General features: G+C 48.4%; 1 long non-coding RNA gene across 2 annotated transcripts in view; it reads left to right on the forward strand.

The window, feature by feature from the left end:
- LOC102012879 overlaps positions 1-15,317 on the forward strand; it is a 20,566-nt gene extending 5,249 nt beyond the window's left edge. The window contains exons 3-5 of one of the 2 annotated variants that reach the window (XR_001231540.1): positions 1,767-1,838; positions 6,260-6,510; positions 15,227-15,317. This is a non-coding gene — a long non-coding RNA (uncharacterized LOC102012879). Of the gene's footprint in view, positions 1-1,766; positions 1,839-6,259; positions 6,511-9,743; positions 9,865-15,226 lie in introns of those variants that run through there. The other variant, XR_264288.2, reaches the window with a different exon arrangement.
- The last annotated feature ends 663 nt before the right edge of the window (positions 15,318-15,980 follow it).

A 15,980-nucleotide genomic window follows, 5' to 3' on the forward strand; every position in this document is an offset into this window, starting at 1 on the left:
TCCCTTCCCTTCCCTTCCCTTCCCTTCCCTTCCCTTCCCTTCCCTTCCCTTCCTTTCAGCATCCTTGAAACCACTTTCTAGAGGGACAACATGAATATATCCTTCCTGCCCCTGTTGAACTCCTCTGCATTTTCTATGGGTTTGGTCCAGACCTGTCCACTTGCATGAGGAGGGGTAACATGGCTTACCAGATGAAGGGAATGACTTGAGACACCAGGCTGAGGCAATACCACCTGTATGCATCTCAGTGTATATTGAGATACTAATCAGGGGCCAGTGTCAAAGATACTCATCACTCACGTTCCGACCCATCATTGCAGAGCCAGCCGCGGAGGACGCTGGGACCTGTGTGGAGTGAGGAGGTTGCACTAGGAGCAGCCGAGAGGCACTAGTCAGCCCTTTAATACTTGGATGTTAGTACTGTATGTGCGAGGTGCCTCGTCTGACAAAATCATTCCCTAGTGACCTACTGCATGCATTGCTTTTCTACAGAAAACAAAGGTGTATATTTGGAGAGAGAATGGCTCCTGGAGAATTTGTTGTACACGTCACTCTAATGTGGCTGCCCGAGGTCAGGTCTCTGGAGGTGGGGAGGTCTGAACTGTGTGCTCTAAACAGAAGCCAGAGTGTGAAAGCAGAGCAGTTCCTTCACTTTGTGTACAGCTTCCACACGGGGGCTGAGGAATGCGCTCATTAGCTTATTGAGCACCTTCCCCTGCTGGAGACAGGAATTGACCCAGAATTCTCCGGGAATGGCTTTCAGAAATGAACACATCAACACAGAGGCAAATGGGGTGCTCATAAATGCTGCACAGATATGTGACCCTGTGCACCTTTGTGTGCAGATCCTTGGACTTGCATGGCGTGGACATGTGTGCATTTGTGCACACAGAAACATGGGTTTTTAAGTGCAAGATTGAACCTCACCTGAAGATCCTTAGGTACATTTCATTCTGCTCAAAGATGAACCATGCTGAAGAATTCTAAGTTAGCCCTAAAGCTGAAGCGGGCCCTGACGTTTTATGAACACTGTGCTAATCCTGAGCTTTGTTTCTGAGCTCCATGTGAGTCTCAGATCAGAGCAGAGCCACCTTGCTTCGGGATGTGTTTCTTGTTGGCCTGGACGTGTTCAGCCACCGTCAGACAGGGTAACAGTTACACAGTGACGCCCCTGTGGTGTGTGGGCAATCTCTCCCACCGAGAAACACTTTTAAGGCCAGGGCTTTAGAGTAGGTTTGGTGAAAAGAAGGAGGTTTACCATGTGCCTTACTCGGATTTGGCTCCCACCCCGATACTTCCTGTGAGTCGTGAGTAGCCTGGTCCTTCCGAGGTGAAAGTACAGCACAGTCCAGGCCTCCCGAGCCTCCCCCACCTCCCTACGTCCACCTTGAACCTCTTTTCTTCAGGCTGCTACTCCTAAATGATGTCTTCGCAGTCTCCTCTGACACCAAGGGACGTTTCTAACAATACCTGCGTATCTGAGAAGGGCACCTGCTCTTGTGAGCTAAGGGTATTTTTACATTTAATTAAATTAAAGAGATTTCATATATTTTAATGCAATTTTTCTTTCTCAGATAATTCTTTAAAAAAACTAACAAGCATCTTTTGAAATCCTGTTTGCTAATGCCAGAATTTTATGGATTTTACAAATGTGTCTAAGACATTTTATTTTGTAGAATCAAACTATTCTCAAAATAATATCACCCAACTAGAGTTGCTTAATGCTAGTCTATAAATACATTTTATTTTATTTTATTTATTCACAGTTAACAATCATTTGGAGGAAGTTTATTTTATAGTAGCTTTTGTGAACTATGGGAAGACTAAATAACTGAAAGGTAAGTGAGATTCTACTTCTGAAAATAACTATGTAAAATATGATCACATATCTATGAATTAATTTGGAGAAACCCCTTAGTGAAGACACAGAGAAATTGTTATAGCTCTCATAGTTTTCTTGTCCTTCCTAAGGCCTCAGCCTAGCGGTCTCAAGAGTGAACGGGCTCCTTACCCTCTGGATAGAGACCATGTATCCCTTAGCATTCACTAGAGGAACAGATGTATATGTCACATGAAGGATTTGCTGTGTAGGCTTACAATGGCCACCCACAGAGTCAGGGTGGAGGAGTACAAAACGGCTGCCTATGTGCTGCAGCCAGGAGCCCTGCCAGAGGAGGACAGCCTGGAGCTCACTGCACTACCCAGTGCCAGTCCACTGCAAAAAGCTGAAGAATCTGTGGTGGAGTCCTGACAGAACTGGAGACAGGTGTCCACAGGCAATGGTAAAGACTGGAGCTCCCCCAATGAATAAAAGGGCAGACTTCGTTCTTCTTTCCCTTTTTATTTTATCAGAGCTACAAGCTTATTGGTTGGTACCAACCCACATGTGGGTTGGCTCTTCCCTCCTCAGTGTGTGACCTACCTATCAGTCATCCACAGACACAGGCAGCACTGTAGCCTGCTAATTCACTAGGAGTTCCTTACTGTGCTGAAGTTGACACCATAATTAACTATCATAGGTCCAGGCCTTAGATTCTGTTTTGCTGCACATCCTTCTGCAGAGAGGCTTGGAGTCCTGTAGAAAGGACAGGAAATTAAAGAGCAGCAAGTATCCTGCTGCTGCCTAAGGGCACAGCGTCCGCCAGACAAAGACTGAACCCAGGGCCAAGCCGGTGCAGCTTGAACTGGTTGTGTCCTCTTCTGCTGGCTCCCACACTGCAGGCTTGGCTGATGACACAGGTCCTGTTATCTTCAGTTTCTTCCAACTTCCCAGGGAACTCCTTCTTTATCTCCTACACATGAAGATGGGAGGCGTGTGGGTGTGTGTTCAGCCCAGGAAGGAGGGAGACAGTGTGCCCACACGCTACTCTTCCCCACGCTTCTGAGAATAGATCATAAACAGTGAAATGGGGAAGTGACAAATGTACAGATCAGTGGTGGCGAACCTTTGGCACCCATGCCACAGTGGGATGTCTGAAAAGGCTCACCATCGCTGGTACAGATTATTGTAAAATCTAACTCTGTCGAATAGTCAAAGAGGTAAGGGGTTAACATACATTTATATAGACAATAGGAGCCATTTGCTATAAGTGGAAAATAAACAGAAGAGCAAAGATGTCAAAAAGTGTGGTCAGGCCTGCACACAGCTCTTGCTGCCTATGGGGTTGGTACCCAGCATCGAGAACTTGACCTCCAGGAAGCAAAAGGGGTAAGATTGTTCTTACCTGTGGAGTCCCTCAAGTTTCAGCAGTTTTAAAGTCTTCATTTTACCATTTGAGAGCTGGGCCAAAGAAATACACTGAGAAATGTTTTCATAGTCTAACAAGAGAATCAAGGCCAAATGTTTTGTCAAAACATCATTTCCTTTTGGAACCAAATTTAAGAAGGAATTTATCCTATGGACTTGGCTTCAAGTGGACGTTATCATCAAATAATGTTTTACAAATGATACAGAGATTGTCTGAAGTTGAAACTTTCATAAACTGTATGCCAAAATAGGAGGTTGAGCAAATGGGCTGTAGACAGTTTGTTTCTAAAAGACTGACTTTATGCAGAAACATAGTGTGAAGCATACAGAAAGACAGCTGCTATGCCATTTGCAGTGTCAGAAATACCACCGTTCTTTTACTCTCCATATTTCCTCCATTCTGGTCAATTTGTACTTAAACTTATAATTAGTGAATGCCATAAAGTGAATGCTTCTGTGTTTTTAAGATTCACCTGTTGAAACCCCGCCCCCTAGTGTAGCTGGATTCAGAGATGGAAGCAGTAATAAGTGGTGAAGTACAGCTGTGCACCAGAAAAAACACCAGTGTGCTCCCTGTCCACACAACACATCAGCGTGAGGATGCAGTAGACGCTGCCACTGCACCCAGGAGGGACCCTCTCAGGGCTCGCCCCTTGCTCTTGGCCCTGTAGCCCCCAGGAGGGGCTTTTTCCCAGTCATCCAGTGCTGCTCTGCATGGCAGCCTGAGCCGTGTCACAGCAAATGAGTTGACGCCGGTTTCCTTACCTTGCTTTTATCCTCTCCCTCACTACAGTGCCTGTCAGAGGATGCGGCATCCCTGGGCCCCAGCACAGAGGCCCTTCTCGTGGGGACCCTGTGCTGCTCATCCCTTCTGACACCCTTCTTCCAGCTCCCATCCCCAACTCCAGCCTCTTCCTGTTGGAGACTGTCCTGCTGGTCCCTCCGTGGCACCGACACTTGCTGCGTCTTTCTGTTCTATTTCTATTAGACTGTTGTGGTGAAGTGCGACCTTGTCTTTACCATGAGACTTCTGCTACACTTGAGATTTTGTTCTTAGGCTCCCATTTGCCATATGTCCTTGAATTTGGATTTGCCACTTAGAGAACAACCCCCTGGTGACTTGCCTGGCCTCTCTACACTGCTCCTCAGCCCAAGCAAAGATGGTGAGGCTGCAGGAAGAAGGTGGCTTCTCCGAAGCCTTGTGGAAAGCTGGTGCGGCAGGTTCAGGACAGACTGCAAGCACCTCCCTTCCTGTTTCCACCGTCCTTCCCGCTGGTTCTTTTGTTATTATTAATTATTATTAAGTTTATTGGTACAATTTAGATGTACACAACGATCACATTCATTGTAGGGAATTTACACCTGTGCATGATACGGCCTGGTTCCTCTTTTTTTAATCCCCTCCCCCGCTCTTCCCCTCCTTATTTACAAAGCTTTATTTCCATTTTGTCCTGATTTTATCATTTTCCCCTTTTCCCTTCCTCCCTTCCCCTCCCCCTCCCTAGTTACCCTTCCTGTTGAACAACTCCTTCCTAATTCACAATATCTGTTGTACATTTTAGTCCTCACCTACACTTTTGCTTTCTCACATCAGAGAAACAATGCAATATTTATACATGTATGTCCTATTATTTCACTTAAGAGTATGGTCTCAAGGTGTATCTGTTTAGGTAGAAATGTCTCAAGTTTATTTTTCTTTATGACAGAGTAGTACTCCATTGTATAAAAAAACCAGCTTTTTTATCCATTGCTCTGTTGATGGGCATTTGAATTATTTCCAATTTTAACTGTTACAAACTGTGCTGTGGTAAACACAAATGTGCATATATTGCTGTAGTATGATGCTTGTAATTCTTCTGGAAAGATATCAAGAAGGGAAATAGCTGGGTCAGATGGGACCACGAGACCTAGTTTTCTGAGGAATCTCCACAGTGATTTCCACAGTGGTTGCACAGGTCTACACTCCCACCAACAGTGCAGAAGTTTTCTCTTTCCCCACAGCCCCACTAGCATTTATTTTTAGTTGATTTCTCAATTATTGTTATTCTTTCTGGAGTCAGATAGAATCTCAGTGTTGTTTGTTTTTTTTTTTAATTGCATCTCTCAAAAAACCAGTGATGCTGAACATTTTTTCATATATTTGTTTTCTACTAGTATTTCTTCCTTTGAGAAGTGTATATTCATCTCAGATGCGTATTTTTGAATTGGGTCTTTAAATTTGGGGTGTCTAACTTTTTTCATTTCTTTATATGTTCTACATAGACCTAGAATAGCAAAAATAATTCTTGGCAACAAAGTCAAGGTAGAATGCATCAAATTACTGACTTGAAATTATACTACAAAACCACTGTGATAAAATCATCTTGGTAAGGGGAAAAAAGAAACCCAACCCAGACCTGAGGATCAATGAAACAGATCAGAAGATGCAGAAACAACTCCAAATGCACTCAACCCCCTTATCTTTGAAAAAGGGAACAAACATGCTCCACTAGAAGAAAGGTAGCCTCTTTAATAAATGGTGCTGGAAAAACTGACTTTCTGCTCTGACTTTCCACAAGCCAAAGACTAAAACTAGACCCATGTATATCACCATGCACTAAACTAAAGTCAAAATGGATCAAAGATCTAAATATTAAACAGAAACACTAAGTCTACTTGGAAGAGAACATAGGTAGAATGTTTGAAGACATAGGTGTAGGCAAAAGTTTCTTGAACAAACCTCTGATCTCATGGGAAATACTGCAAAAAATAAAAAACTTGGATCTCAACCTTTTAAAAAGGTTTTGCAAAGCAAAAGAAATCACCAACAGAGTGAGACAACAACCCACAGAATGGGGAAAAAATTTATCCTGTTGTTCCACAGACAAAGGTCTTCCAGCTATTTCTTTTTCTTCTCTTAAGTGATCTCAGATCCTCTAAGTCTGGATTAAATGTTCATCAGCTTGGCATGGCTGGCTGTAACCTGGTTGGCAGTTCATGCAACAAAAACTTTTTGCCTTGAATGTGTTTCAGGATCTCCAAAGTGAAAGATGAAGGAAATAATGGAGATATGGAAAAGACTACTGAATTCTCCAGGAGGAAGTGATGTCAGTTCTACAGGAGGAAGTGGTGTCACTCCTCCAGGAGGAAGTGATGTCACTCCTCCTTATCCACAGTGGGTGCTTCATTTGTGGCTGTCTCCAGGCCTGATGCAGGGGTGCATAACTAAAGCAAAACCAAGAACACAGCTCCCACTACCACTAGGAATCATGAAGGCGGATGAGGTAATAAATGACTGCTTGACACTCTTGTTCCCTTTCTTCATCTCAATGTTTGGGGCATTGCTGTGCTTTCTTGATTATCAAACAGCAAGGACAGTGAGAGGAGGTGGGGGAGAGCACTGAAGGAAGGAAGGAAGGATGTGAGAAAGGAAGGAAGGAAGGAAGGGAGGAAGAAAGAGAAGGAAGGAAAGAAGGAAGGGAGGAAGAGAAGGCAGGCAGCTTGTATCAACCATTCCTTTTCTGATCATTTACTTTCCCTGGAAATATCTGTGGCTGAGGGAGGCCAGAGATAGGGGTTCTCGTAATGATCAGTGGGAAGGAATGATGACCATGAATCTTCCACCAGCTTCAGCCTCATCGGGGTCCTAGGTGGGCCCCAGAAGGCATGGTGGGGTGCAGAGAGGACCTGCCTCCTTGGCAGATGGGCCACCCCCAGTGCACCTGAACAGTGAGACCAATGGGGCCACACCTGAGCTCCCAGCCAACACAGTTGGTGACTTTCCTTCCTGATGCCGACAGGAAGGAGGGTGTAGGGGAGGCCACCTGCAGGGTGCAGCAGGGTCACAGGAGGTGAGCTGCACTCGTTGGAGTTGCAGGGGTGGACAGCAAGTGTTCTGTGGTTGAGGTGCCGTCGACAGACACAGAGAAGCAAGGCTGCTGTGGGCTGTGGGGTTGAACATGGGTCCCTGGAGAAGGAGCCTCAGAGAGACCTGCTCTAGTCCAAGCAAACTCCTAGACAGCATTAGAACTCCCAAAGCCATACAAGACTGCTAAAGGCGGAAGTCACCATCACAATTCCCATTTGTTGAGAATTGGTGGAATCCCAACAGGCGGCTCTACTTTTCCACTCTGCTATTGACTTATTGCAATGATGAGGGTCATTGCCTTAGATGCCTCCTGCAGAGCAGCCAAGCTCGGCACTAGAACTGACACTGCAGGCCATCCAAGCACCTGGCCCACCACAACGGGCTGTTGTTATTGCCTTGCAACAGCTGGTTTTCTGGCGAGGCTGCGGAGACAGGTACAGTGTGTAAAATACATCTTGCTGAGCTCATAAACATGCGTCATTACTTTACATGTGCAGTGACTTGGAAGTTCTGGTCAGAGGCTCAAGGACCCTGTCCCTTTAGATTTTGAGAAGACTTAAGAACTAGGGCCAAAGCCCCACAGGGCGACAATGTGGGCGTCATGGAGTGATGGGGCTTGTGGTCCTCACGGGACCATGCAGCACAGGGTCAAGACAGAGTGGGTGCTTCAAGAGGAACCAGTTATAATTCATGAGCACTTGGGGATACGATAAACTGCTGTGAAAACCCAGCTTTGCTTCACTTTCGGCTGCTGCACCTGTGTCCCTTGCTGCGACCTTGAAGCAGTGTCCTGTGGACAGCGATAGTCACAAGGCAGGCTGCTGTCTTGGCCAGAGCTGCAATCTCAGGCATTGCCCATGGGGCAGTATTATCTGCCTGGTGCTCAGCTAAAGCAGCGAATCAGCAGAGTGATATGCAGTGGATAAAAGACCCAGCCTTCCCTACTTCTCTCTGTCAGTCTGGAGCAAGGAAGGCCGTGCTGGTGTTTGCCTTGCTCTCCTGGAGAGAGATTTCATATGGAAGACTCACAGGGAGCTGGACATTTCCGAAATCCTGGCTGACCCTGGGCTTCCAACCTAGCACTTGAAGGTGGGTCGGGTTGTCCGTTCCACGGGGACGGCTGCCATATCTCAAAACAGTGCAGTAGCAAAGTGCAGGGCGAGCAGGTGATCTTCCCAAATGGAGAAGTCTCTCAACTAGCTGGGAAGTAAGACTGGGCTGCCCCAGTACCAGTGTGGTTCTTTACAACACCCTGATGTGTGTTTAGAGACAGAGGATACAGTCCAAACAGCATCCTTGGTAAGTCCCGGTGTCTCCGTGTTTGTGGTGCGCAGTTTCAGGAGTTTGTTCTGTAGAGTGTGCCTTTCACTTGATATGAAAAGCACCGCCTGCCAGAGCTGGCGATGCAGCCCATCTCTGGCAAGACTGTGTGTGTGGAAGCAAGGTGCCACTGCACAGGTGTGCAGGGCCCAAATGTGGCCCGGGCAGACTGATCTGGGGACACGGAATTCCAGCCAGGAGGAAGTCTAAGGGTCCCAACCTGGTCAGAGAGGGTCTGGAATCAGATCACTTCTTTTGTGGATGTAAGCCATGCTCAATGAAATAAACCAAGCTCACTGCAAATACCAGCAGGACCACTACCGGGAACCCAAGTCCGTCCAGGCTCCTGAGCTGCAGAAGGCACCGGGACCTGGACAGCGTCTTTCCTCGGCTGCTGCCTAAGTTCTTAACAGTACAGGAGCTTGGGTGGGTTCAGAGCCTGCAGGGTCACAGGGAAGGTGTCTGTGGAAGAGGACAGGGAGTGTGGTGTGGATAACCGCTTACCTCCGCCCTCAGCCCGGTGAGCCCCACGCCTGGAGTTTGAACACCACATGGTTACTGATGAGAAAAGTGGTTTTGACAAGTTCAAGATCCTGCAAAACCAACTCCTGCAGCAGTCGGAGGCACTTCGCCTGAGGAGGGGGAGTCAGACGCTGACACCTACTGAGGGTGACAGGAGGCAGGCCCTGCTGGGGGCCAGCCCAAGACGCTGGGAGCAGGGGCACGTTCGTGGGGTTTTGGAAGAAGCCTTGCCTCCTTCTTCCTTCCTTTCCTCCCTCTTTCTTTCTTTCTTTCTTTCTTTCTTTCTTTCTTTCTTTCTTTCTTTCTTTCTTTTTTTCTTTTCTTTTCTTTTCTTTTCTTTTCTTTCTTTCTTTCTTTCTTTCTTTCTTTCTTTCTTTTTTTCTTTTCTTTTCTTTTTTCTTTTCTTTCTTTCTTTCTTTCTTTCTTTCTTTCTTTCTTTCTTTTTCTCTCTCTTTCTTTCTTTCTTCCTTTTTTCTTTTCTTTCTTTCTTTCTTTCTTTTTTCTCTCTCTCTCTTTCTTTCTTTCTTCCTTTTTTCTTTTCTTTTCTTTCTTTCTTTCTTTTTCTCTCTCTCTTTCTTTCTTTCTTTCTTCTTTTTTTCTTTTCTTTTCTTTCTTTCTTCCTTCCACTCTTTCTCTCCCTTTCTTCCTCCCTCCTTCCTTTCTTTCCTTCTCATCTCCTGTGTATTATATGATGATGATCCTTTCATCAGACCTTGCAACCTGTTGAGAAGCACTATGGCACCTTCAAATGAGCTCAGCTTCCAAACTTTCACCTGTGAATTCACCCCCCTTTAACCCACCTCACAGAGACCATTCTACCTGGACCGTCCTTACTCTCTGGCTGCCTTCTCCCTAACGCTTAGTCCAGGCATGGGCAGAATGATGGAGTTAGAGGGCTCTGTGTGCAGTCATGCTGAACTGTTCGCTGTGACATCTGTTTTTCTCTTGGATGGCCCTGGGCAGCAGCAGTCACTGTATCTTTTATTGCACCTTGCGAAGACACTCACGAAAGAAGACTTCCAGAACTGCTTCAGAAAATGGCAAGAATAATGAGATGGGTGTGTTCAAAGCAAGGGCGTATAATGTGAGGAGAACCAATGGAAATGTGTCTTTAACTGTAAGTGTTTTGAAATTTAAACATTTACCATATATTTTGGTCACCACATTTTATGTGTATATATATATTACTGCTCAAAACTGGTCATATCTTTCCACTTCAGTGTCCACTGTTTCTTACTTGCATGGCAGAGAACAAACTTTGTTAGTTGCTGCCTCCTTCGGGCTCATTATTACACACTGCTGGCCAGGCCCACCCTGCTGTTCCAACACTAAGGAGAAGGTTGAGGGTCTCACCCTGCGTGACCTTCACTCGCACATTTCTAAACTGCTTCTTGCTCTCCTTTCCTTCAGCAGGATGTGCGTGAGTGCACACACCCTACTGTTAGAAGCATGCGCACCCCAGGGATGAGGGCCCTCACTCCTCAGGACCCAAGACAGGGCCAGGACCAAGGGGCTGGTAGAAAGGGGGATGCCTCGGAGTGGCAGGGTGTGCGGAGCTCTGAAGTCTGGGAAGCTAAGGCAACGGTGAGCTCTGTGGGACGACAGGATTTGGGGAGACCACCCCGACTGGAGAAGGACCCAGGAGGAAAACCAGGTTGAGCAGTGCAGAGCAAAGCTGAGCAATCAACTAATATAGAAAGGTTATTGAAATATAAAATAGCGAAGAATATTTAAACTGCTCACGTGTTTGGAGCACAGAGCCGTCCACTACAAGCTACCAGGAAACATCCAGTGGAAGGCACATGCGCTCTTGCGCCTGGTCGGGTGATGACTGCGAATATTGATGCTCTGGTTCCCAGCCTGACTTCCAGCATTTGCTCTTTGGCGATCCTTCTTCTGGTGCCCTGAGCCAGCAAACATGAAACTGTACAGCAAGAGCTCTATGTGGCTTTTCCTCACATCGTATCGCACCCCTGCGATAATGCGAATGACAATTGAAAGATGATTGAAAATGCGTATGAAAAATACTAGATCTATACAAAGACTTTAGAAAGCTGAATGCTTCCTCAGCACCTATAATTGAAAAATAAAGTAAGGAAAGCTCTGTTGCGATGTTTGTTAAGATGAAATAGTTGCACCTCCACCTCCCACCCGCGTTGGAGCTGTGTGTTCTGGGATCAGAATCCAGGGAGACTGCACCCTTTTCTGACACGAACTTAGCCTGAGAGACATCTCTGGGCTTCTGCTGGGAGGAGGCAGGAGAGCACTCCAGGTCCTCTCTTGGGTGGGGACCTTGCTAGGCATGAAATAGAAGCAGCACCATGAGGTGGGAAGGCACCATGAGGTGGGCATGGCTTCCTTCAGTACCCGCTGTGGCCCGGGACCAGGGCACAGGCTTTCGGTTCTCTTACCAGCATTGAGAGAGGGTTCTCTGCAGGTCCCTGCTGTTTCTTCCCACTGTGTCCCACTCCACAGGTGACCACCACATGGCTGTAGAGTCCCTGGCCCTCTGTTTCTCAGGTGTCTGCTTGAAGTAGCCCTGTGTCCAGGTGGAGTCAAGTCATCCTTCAGTCTCCTCAAAGGACCTCAAGGTCAGTCACCTTCCCCCCTGAGGTCAGCCTGTCTCGGTGGAGCTTTCAGATCCATCTCGGTCCCTATTCAAAGCAGGGTGTCCAAGAGGAAATGCTCTGATACCTGTGAATGTGGCCTCATGTGTGGGTGCTGAGCTTAAGACAAGGTTGTGAGGGTGAGCTCTAGTTAAGCAGGAGAGGTCTGGGCCAGTCCTCAGCAGGGCCTTGGGTGGCGGCCATCCCTGTGCCCTGGGACCTGGGACCACAGCCTCGAGGTCTGTGTGAGAAGCCAGTTGTGTTTGGAAGTTATCTACCTGCAGGGCTTTGTTAGTGGTGACCTAACAAACCCTACAGGCCTGTTCAGCACCTGAAGCCACCGTTCCTGTGAGCAACATGTCTCTGGGAGGTGTTGTGAGGGACTGAGTGGCCGGGACCCAACTGTGTGCACTCGAGAGGAGAGACACCATGCTGGCCTCAGAAGCACGGGTCAGGGAGCTCTGAGGCGACTGCTGATCTCCCCAGAAATGCCCCCACCCTCCTCTGCTTATCCAGAAAGACTCCCAAGGCTCTTCAGGAAAGACACCTGCTTGTCACAAGCACCTGTGGAGGGGGTCAGGCCTCTCCCTTAATTTCTACCGAAGAGCTTGCTGGAGCTGTCCAAGTGCTGCAGGCGTAGGAAGGTGATCCTGTGCGTCCCGTTCATGCTCTGTGTGCACTGAGCTCCTGGCCTCTCACGGGCTTAAACCCAGGGCTCACATTTGTGTCCATCGGCTGCCTGAGTAGAGTGGTGCCTGGTGTGGGTGCCGGGCCGCATGCTGCGTGGGAGAGGGGACACACAGGTGCACTCCCTGGTCCGGCCCCGAGCTTCCCAGTTAAGGTGCTGAGAGGAAGCAGTGATGTCCAATGGCTGGCGGCTGCTCTGGGATGGCTGCCCATGGTTGGACTCTGAGGAGGCTTTAGAGAGAAGGATGGGGTCCAGGCTGAGGCGAGTGCCTTCCAGAACTTTCTGTGCAAGAGCAGGGAAGGCTTTGTGAAACCCTTTGTGCGGCCTGAGCCTTCCTTCCCAGCACTGCAAAACCCGGCTTGTCAGCCTGTGAGAGCTGCTCAGGGGGCCCTATCCAGGTGCTTTACATGACAAATCGACCTCATCAATTGCTTCTGCAGTTGCCTAATCAAAACAACCAGGTTCAATTTTCTTAAAACACTCTGTGCAGGGCTGATCACCTCTCTCAGAGTTTAAAAACTGTGTGAAAGCAAATGTGGGGTGTAAGAGGCCCTGAGGCTGCCTGCAAAGCTCCAGCCGTGCTCACGGCTTCCCTGCAAGCTGTGGTCTCATCTGGAGCTCGACGAGAGGGCTGCGCCTCTGCTTCCACCTGACTAAGAAACCACGAGCACAGACGGCCATGACTTCAGCCCACCCTGGACGACATGCAGCACCCACAGGAAGGTGTCCGCCTGACTCTGAGCTGCAGGAATGTTGGAGCAAAGGAAGCGGGCTGCTCAGGCTTCTGCACCCACTACTCAATGTGTGCTTGAGGGTCAGAGATGTGCTCCTCTGTTCTCAAAACGTTTCGCCATTTGTGCTCTCTATTTGTTCCTTTATAATGAATAAAATCTGCTTAAGTTTTCTGTATGAATAGCACTCATTTGATGGATCTCTGCATAGAGGGCAGCTAATGTTTGACTGGATTATGTTCTAGTTTTAATTTAAAATTTAATACAGAGTTAAACATTTTTGTAATAGTGCATACATACAAAAGTGGCCATTTCTCTTTGCTGTCTCCCATTTGCTCTCTGCTCTCCCTCCCTTGGTACTGGTATTAGTCAGTCTCCCTTCTTATCAAGCGAATCGGACTCTTAGTTACCAGTGCTGAGTAACAAATGGTGGCATAGTTTTAGCCCTCAGGGTCTCTGCAAGTCAGGAGTCTGGGCCTGGCCTAGCTGGGTTTTCTGTCCTGCTCTCAGCAGATGGTGCCTGTGTCCCCATGGGGAAGCTTGTGTGGGCTGGGGTCCACACAGAAGTCTCCCGGATGCTGGCAGAGTCTGATCCACCCTGGTGCAGAGTTTGTGGCAGCATGCTTCTTTGAAGCCAGCAAAACAGGAAGTCCTGGCCGATTCTCCTTTCTCCTCCCCAGTGGGTGTGGAAGGACTTCCTGGAGGCTCGGGTCTCCCCACGGTGACTCCTGCTGATGAACCTGGAGTCATGGACCAGAGATCTGTCTGAGTATGTCTGTGTAGCTATCACAAAACACCTTAGGCTGGATAATTCATTAAAAATAAATAAAACTATTCCTCACAGTCTTGGAGGCAAGAAAGTCCACGATCCTGGTGCCAGCAGGGCCAGCACCTGGAAAAGTTCCTCAACAAGAACTGGGCATTTTCAGATGGCAGGAAAGCAAGCAGAGCCAAGCAGGACGAGCGCGTTGTTCTCTGAGAATTTAATCCGTGCATCCCGCTGGTGGTGGCTTCACGGCTTAATCACTGCCCCCAGCCGCTCATCTCCTGAGACCACCACAGTGGAGCATCTCAACACGTGTTTTGCAGGGACACCTGCTTTCACTCCTGCAAAGACCTTAGTTCAATCTGCAGACGCCTTCCACCTCTGCCACGTGACAGAGGAGCACCACAGGAGTGATCTCCAATCCCTGCACCTACCTGCAGTGTGAAGAAGCGCGAATGACTCCGCCTGCCCGGGGAAGGGCTGTCAGAGAGAGCTCTGGGCGTCTGCCCACACAGCCTGCTGCTGGGTTTCCCCTGGTGGTGATGGGATGCTGACCGCTGGGTGTAAACACATTGACACACACCCTGGCAGTGCCACACGCAGCAGGTGACATGCATCCCTACCCTGAAACCAGTGGATCTACCCCTGAAGATGCTGACCCAGCACAAGCGCCCTGAGTGAGGGAACTGAAGGTGTTTGTGGGGACACGCCCTAGCTCCTCTGATCACTGTGGCGATAAGTTTGACCTTGGACTGTCTAGCCTCCAGCACAGTGAAAATAAATTGATTTTGATTTTGAATTGTCCACTTTGAGACCGGTTCCTCCGTCACTCAGCTTGTGGCAGAACTGAGTCCCGGCTGTTCACAGAGATATCACAGGGGCCCGAGGCCCCGTACCAGCTGTTTTCTTTCCAGTCTCACTTCCAGGCCTGCCCCCCGGCTTTCCTGAGGTCAGTTCCCAAAGAGGTACCTGCCTGCTGATTCTGGACCCACACCTGGACCTGGGGAACCACTAGGCCACTGGTGTCCCTGGCTGCATCAGCAGCGTCCCTGAGGTGCAGCTCAGTGTGGACGCATGCGTTTTCTGGCTGCTTCTGTGTAAGTTCCAAGCCAGACCTTAAGCGACAAATATATATACTCTCCTAGTGTGACCATTAATCAGGATATGTCCGCTTGATGGATTAGGAAACGCCTAGAAGATTAGTAAGGTGCGGTGCTGGTGAGTCTGTGGATGACGGACGTGCAGGCCACCACTGAGCAGGGAGACCCACTCCTGGTGCTGGTGGCACCAGACACTAGGCTTGTAGCCTGCACAGAGGGGAAGGAGAAGGAAGTGCTTCCGTTTTGGAAGAGCTCCAGTCTTCACCACTGCCTCTGGCCTCTGGTTTTCATTTCTTCAGCCTCTGACACAGACTGGCACTGCTGACCCGCCACGGGCTTCTCCGCATGGACAGGAGCTCTATCCCTGATCACACTTATTCTGTTGCTTCCATCTTCAAGGTCTGCGCAGCCCCTGGGTTCTACAATTCCCCAGTGTACAGATGCCACTGTGGACTCTCCCGCCCCGACCGTGTGAGCCTGCCCGATAACCCTCCTGGCATCCTACGTGTGTTGTTCATAGACTTTGCTCTAGAGGCGGAAGGTGAGATCATTTTGTCAGTGGGGTGGGTCCCTTCTGAGACAGGATAAGAGAGGACCTGCTCCTCCTCTCTCTCCAGGTGGCTGGTGGCCTCCTGGCTGCTTAGATACCCCGAATCAGTTCAAAACATTTAGGGCAATTTCTATTAAATGAAACAATGTTGGTATGTCCTCAGCCACTATTCCTGAGACCTGACACCGTGTGACTTCCGGCTCTTCTCCAAAGACAAAATGACAAAGAATGGTAACTGCTTTGAATCAGTTCAGGACATGGAGGCAGCCGCAGAGTACAGCTACAAACACCCAGGAAAGGGGGTGTCCAGAATGCTTTCCGAAAGCAGCACGGGTGTTCAAAGTGAAGGGGACCATTTGTGAGGGATTTATGTCAATGTGGTTTTCGCTGCAATGGCTTCTTTCTAATTTAAACATTTACCCTAGTTTTGGTTCACGCCCCATACACACATGTGCCAGATACTTTATATGCACTCGTCTGCTGGCGGCACTCGGATGGGTTCCATGCTGTGGCTATTGTGAACAGTGCTGCAGGGTACACGGAAACGCGCAAGTCTTCTTAACGAAGCGGCCTCCAAGCTTTTGGAGAAATACTTAGAAGCGG

Source organism: Chinchilla lanigera, unplaced genomic scaffold (assembly GCF_000276665.1).
Source record: "Chinchilla lanigera isolate Chin_1 unplaced genomic scaffold, ChiLan1.0 scaffold00103, whole genome shotgun sequence".
NCBI lineage: Eukaryota > Metazoa > Chordata > Mammalia > Rodentia > Chinchillidae > Chinchilla > Chinchilla lanigera.